The 6,000-nt window shown below is 50.7% G+C and overlaps 1 protein-coding gene across 2 annotated transcripts in view; it reads left to right on the top strand.

The window, feature by feature from the left end:
• The first annotated feature begins 236 nt into the window (after positions 1-236).
• Positions 237-6,000, top strand: part of STAU2 (staufen double-stranded RNA binding protein 2) — a 176,504-nt gene continuing 170,740 nt past the window's right edge. For both annotated transcript variants that reach the window (XM_049822072.1, XM_049822054.1), the window contains exon 1: positions 237-350. The gene's annotated coding sequence lies outside the window, so the exon portion shown is untranslated. The remainder of the gene's footprint in view (positions 351-6,000) is intronic.

The raw sequence follows: 6,000 nt of genomic DNA, 5'->3' as shown, positions 1-6,000 counted from the left end.
GCCCCTAGGGGCGCTGCGCGCCGCCTCGCCGGGCTTGGGAAGGGAGGCGGACGGGGCCATTCGTGAGGGGGGGGGGGGGGGGGGGGGGGGTGTGCGTGGGGGAGCGAGGCCCGGGCTGGGCGCCGGGAATACTCCGTGGGCGGAGGAGGCCGGCGGTGGGAGGGTGGGGGGGGGGTTGGCGGGCGGCGCTGAGGCGGGGCGGCGGCGGCGGGAGGGCGAAGGGAAGGGGAGGGGAGGGAGGGGGGGGGGCGGAGTGGTTGGGGCCGGCGGCGGCCGCCGCGGCGGCGGGGTCAGTTCTCTTTAGTGTTTGCCGATGTTGGAGGCGCCTCCAAAGTGTCCCCGGGAAACAGGTAACCGGGCCCGCGGGGGGCGGCCCCGCGCACCCCCCCCCCCCCCCCCCCCCCCCCCCACCGCCGCCGGGCGGGGAGGCCGTGGGACGGGACGGGACGGGGTGGCGGCGGGGAGAGGGGATCCGCGCCGGGCCAGGCCGGAGAGGAGGGAGCCGCTTCAGCCGCGATGTCCGAGTCCCCGTCCCGTCTCTTTCCCCCCCACCTCCTCCCGCCGGGGTGAGGGTTCCGCCGGCCCCTCGGCGCCCCCCCTCCCGCCTCCCCGGGGCCGGGCAGGCGCTTCTGCGCCACGGCGCTGCCGGTCCGCTTCGCTCCGCTCCCCTCCAGCGGGGGAGGAAGCACCGACCCCACCATCCGGCCCGGGGCCTCCGCCCGCCCTCAGCCACCCGCGGAGGAGGCGGGCGGGGGCACAGGTGGGCAGCCCCAGCGCCGCCGTCCTCCGGGGGTGGCGGAGGAGCCCCCGCCGCAGCTCCCCCCCCCCCCCCCCCCGCCCCCCCCCCCTCGCCTTACCACCACCGCCCGGGTCCGGCCGCGGCCGTTGCGCCAAGGCCGGGCCGCGGCCGGCGGGGGCCGGGCCGGGCCGTGCGGTGGGGCCGGGCTCGGCGGGGACCGCGCCGGCCTGCCCCGCCTCAGATCTCGGGAAGTAGTTGGGTGCGACCTGAACTTGTCCCTCGTCCTTTGGCCCGCTTCGGCCCGGCGGGCCCTGGCGGGCCCGGCGGCGCCGGGTTGAGGTGCGCGCCTCGGAGGGCGCCGGGTGGCAGCTGGCCGCCGGCGGGGCGAGGGGCGTCGGGCGTTCGTCGGCCGGTCAGCGGCGCCGGCCTCGCAGCCCTGCTGGTTTTCTTTTTTTTTTTTTTTTTTTTTTTTTTTTTTTTTCCTGCGCCGTGGTCGTCACCCTCGCTTTGCGCATCGCGTGCTGCCCCCAAACTTCGGACACGGCCCGAAACTTTGCCAGCAGGACCGGGCTCTCCCACTCCCAAAATGGATGTCGGCGTCTCTTCCACGAAGCAACGGGCAATGGAGCGGTTTGCCGGCCTTCGCCCGGCCCGAGGGCTGCGGGGGCTGCTGTGGAGGTGGGGGGTGGGACCCGGGGAGACGCTGCTGTTCAACGGCCTAGCTCAGGCGGCGGGCAACGTTTTCCCGGTGTTTAGGTCTCTCCAGTGGGCGAAAGTTCATCTCGATCGCAGCCAGGCCTGGAAGTCACAGCCATGCTCTCCTGGGAAAGCGTGGGCTGCTTGGGGCGCGCTGGGAGGGCGAATCCCACAGCGAAGCTGTTTGCCTTGTAGTGCTCGAGATCCCACCCGCCAAGCCAGTGATACCCAAGCGAAAAATTTCCCCACAGTGCATCTGCCTGGTATTGCCTTACGGCCAGCAAGCTGTTTCTGTGGATACCAAGACGTAAGCTTCTCAGGCCGTGCATGGAATGCTCCCCGTGCAAGTACCATGGTACTAAAAAAAAAAGTTTGTGTTATTCGGAAGAGTAGATAAAGTGTTGCTGTTGTAGCCTCTCTCTTTGCCTGAAATACCATCTCGAACAGTACTGAGGAACATGCATGAATAACTACGGCATTGCAAGGCACAAGTAAGGCTATTTGCTCCGGTGTAACTGGGTGTAGTTGCATGTAGTTGCATTGCACTTCTGTAGGCAAGCATACATTGCTGTATCTCGCTTACGTTACTAGTGGCATCAAGCTGCACAGGTGTAAGGTCTTCCTGAGCAGTGTGGTAATTCCAGGTTAGCAGTGTACACCAGTGTAGTAATATTAATGTATTTAAGCCATTTACTAAATACAGGGAGGTTCTTTAGAGGCTTTGTTGTGACCTGGCTGCCTATATAAACAGTGCTAGGCTGACAGATTTCTGAATGAAATCTTTTTTCTAGAAAGCCAGCAGCAGTGTAAGATTTCCAGTACTGATTTCCAGCCGCTGAACCTTAGCTTTGCCCTAGAAAACTCCTGGAGAGAGAGATTTCTGCTCATGCCTGTGTTTGCAAAGATTCTTGTTGCTGACAACTAGGAACAGGATTGAGAATGCCTGCTTGTTCACAGTTTTTGAGGGGAAGGGACAGTTCAGATTTTCTTTGCTTTGCAGAGGACTTTTCAGCAACGTTGCTCAGCTTTAGCAGAAGTCATTCAGCTTTGGTTCAGTTCAGGCTGTAGTCTGGAGGCCAAAGCCTTTATATATCTTGTTGCCAGCTTAAGCTACCTTGTCCCACAAGTATTATGTCAAAATAATAAATTTGAATAACCTTACATCCTGAATTATGAAAGTAAATTGTAAAGGAACTTCCTAATTTTACTTGCAGGAAAACCTGATCAGAGGTGTTTTAATGGCTTGACCGAGTTTAAATAAGCACTTAACTTGATCAGCCCCTTCCTTGGGGGCAAATATCAGGCTTGATTTTCCTACACAGGCTTATAAACATAACTCCACCATAACCCTGGTTTACATTGGTGTGAGTGTGGGAAATGAATCAAATACTATGTGTTTTATTTGTAAAGTGTCATGAAAAATGACCTTGGGAAGGTTAGGCAACAGGCCGTAGTGAAGCAGATCCTCTTGATTCCAAGACTGCTTCTCCAACTATTAGGAAAGCTGCACCTGTCATGCTCTATCTAGACAGTTTGTTTTGACCTGCCCGAAATACATGGCTATTGATTTGTCAGTCTTCGAAAAGGCTGAAAAAATTCTCATCAATTATGTCCAGTCCTTCAGCCCAAAATACATCTTCTTACAATATCATACCGTTGGAGGGGAGGCCTTATAAAGTGTGCAGTTTTTAGTGCCAGTTTTTTTGGTGTATATTTCATACATACATGTATGCACATGCACAGATTTTCTCCTATTGGAGAGTCAGGTGTCTGCTTCCTCACATGGGTCGCACTTATGTGGTGGGGAAGGACCTAACTCTGCATCTTTTCAGGATAACTGTAACAACATAACTTCTGTTAATAAGCCACGAAAGCTTCGCTTTTCCTTCCCCTGCTTACATTGATTTCCTATCAGCAACAGCAAAATCTGTAAGATAAGAGTTAGGCCTATCTTTTGCCAGAACCAATTATTTTGCATTTCTAATCTTCGGGTCATGCACAGCCTGTGTTTTTCACAATAGTTCTTGAATTTTCTCTCTCTTCCAAAAAGAGGAAGAGAAACAAAGGCAGAGAATGTCTCTCTTAAAGCTGCTGTGGGTACTGATGTCAAAATCCACGTAGGAAACCAGGAATCCCTGCTACTCCTTTCTGCCTTCACACTTCTTGGCCATTCCTGTTGCCGATTTCACTGTGTTAACACTTGCAATGCGCCCACGTAAGAGTCTGAGCTGCCGAAGGCCCTGCCTAGGTCTTTCACCCTGCCACCCCTCTTTTGTCCGCTTGCTCTTTGCTGATGGGTACGCTATACGCGGTCTCTGAAACCAGCAGGTCAGAAGTATAAGGCAGGGGTTTCCATTTGGTGGAGGGGCATTTAAAGCACAAGGCTGGGGTTCTGCAAAGGCCGGTCAGGGAATGGGGCTGGCAGTTTTGCTCAGGGAGAGAGGATATATGGTGCAAGGAGGGGAATAGAGTTGGTGGGAGCACATGACAAACTCTGGGAAGAGAGGAAATGGAACCTGTGTATAACATCGTTAATATATATATATTAAAAGTCAAGGGCTCTGTGTTTAGGGGGTCTGCTCATTGTCAGCAACCAGTCATGATCAACATTACCCAGAGTATGTTTGCATTAAAAGATCAGGAGTTCAGTAAAAATCTGAGAGATGTCTTGTCAGGCGTTGTTCTGGAAACTATTTAGAATAAAAAAATTGCTTGTCACAACTCCTAATCTAAAAATGAATTTTGAAAAACCATCTGTGGTAGTGTAATACTAAAGTCACATGCGTGTCTGTAGCTGCTAATGTTTGTTCATACTTCATCTCAACTGCAACTGGTTTGTAGGTTGGTTTTGTGTTGTGTTGGTTTTTTTTGTTTGGTTGGTTGGTTTTTTAAGCTGGTAGTATTTGGAAAGTCTCCCAGTAGTGAAATCTGTACTCCAGGGTCACAGTGTGCTCACCTGTGTTGTATTGCATCTTTTCTTTTGCTTTAGTCAAGTACACTTCTGTATAGTACATCATTAGTATGTTACAAATTTATTGATACTTAACCAAATAAAATCAAACCGTGCGATTTAAATTTTTTTCCTGGTAAATAACACTTTTTGCATATTAAATTATTTAATTTTGTGACTCCAGTATATTTCTGTATCCCCATTATATTCTAATATAGTCACCATTAAAATGAGGGGGGTAGGGGGGAGGAGGAGCTCCTTTTAGACTAATTGGAAATCAGTATTTAAGCCCAGACTTCCACTGGTGTTTGGGGAGGTCCCCGGTGATAGCCAGCAGCTATGTATTATGGTAAGTATGGGTTAACGTGCTATCCTTAGTTTCTGAGAAAAGACAGCTTGCTAAGATGTTTACCATAGTATCACAGGCTGGAAGGGTATGTTTACAGTCTCCTCCTGAAAACTTCCACAGGATCATACTGGCAGTGGTCATGCTTCCAGTTTTGCTGCTTGCCAGCTTTGAAGAGGCAAGCCTCCAGGCTGAAGCAAACATTTTTGAGCATAGGGATACCAGATTTTCTGGGGAATTTTCTTGCAATAGAAATGGTTACCTGTTGGAACAAGAAGAGTTCTTTACGAGACGAGGAACCTAATTTTTATTGCTATTGCTATATTTCATTTCTTATTTTTGACAGCTGTTAATGTATTTGTATTTTCCAGTTTCTCATACAATAACTCCAGTTAAAAAAAAAAAGTAGTGTTATACAAATATAAGGAAATTTCAATATATTAAATGTGCAGATTGATGTCAGTAACTGCAGTTGTGAGATTAAGTAACTGGCTGTGACACAGAACTTATTCTATGTCACCCAGAGGACACATCCCTACAACTGATACATTTTGAAGGGAAGAAATCAGGATACACTGTTCCCAAGGTGAAAGTGCAGAGCAATGTTGGGTCAATTTGTAGCATATCCAGTGGTGCTGATACAAATAAATGAAATAACAAAGTCTGTAGGAGCTTTGGCTTGTTAGACAAGATGTGAATAAGACATAATCTAAAATTTCTTGTTAAAAAGACATACGTTCTTTTTTTATCCCGCCCCCCCCCCCCCGGTCCTTCTTCAGTCCTGGATAGCAGGCTGCAGGGCTTTTTCCTTTCCAGACTGTGGAAAATGTTTTCTCTGCTTTTTGTTCCAAAAAAGTAGATACACACCGTCTTATGTATCTGAGAGTACTTAAAACTGCCTGCTTTGAACTGTGTTCCATCTGTAGTGGCAATGTGCCTCAGGTGGACATTGCCCATGGGTGTTTTGCTTAAGAGTATACACCCAAGAGACATTGCTTTCGTACCTGTTTAAGGCCTGGGAATCTTAATGAATGACCCCAGAGGGGTTTTCTTGAAAACCCTTCTGACCCTCTTATAATTCAGTGCAACACACTTACTGGTCTTGTATGAAATAGGTGTCATCTACATGGCAACTAAGGCTGTTTGTCCTTCACGAAAGGGGATGAGAAGCTTGTCCCGGATCAGGAGGCAGGTAAAGCTCACCCTGGTTTCTTAGAGACCTCTCTCAACATTCTCTCTTAGCTGAATCGACAGGGTTAGATATGGGAT

The sequence above is a fragment of the Accipiter gentilis genome, chromosome 2 (genome assembly GCF_929443795.1).
Source record: "Accipiter gentilis chromosome 2, bAccGen1.1, whole genome shotgun sequence".
NCBI classification, from domain to species: domain Eukaryota; kingdom Metazoa; phylum Chordata; class Aves; order Accipitriformes; family Accipitridae; genus Astur; species Astur gentilis.
This window is presented reverse-complemented; position numbering and strand designations above follow the sequence as displayed.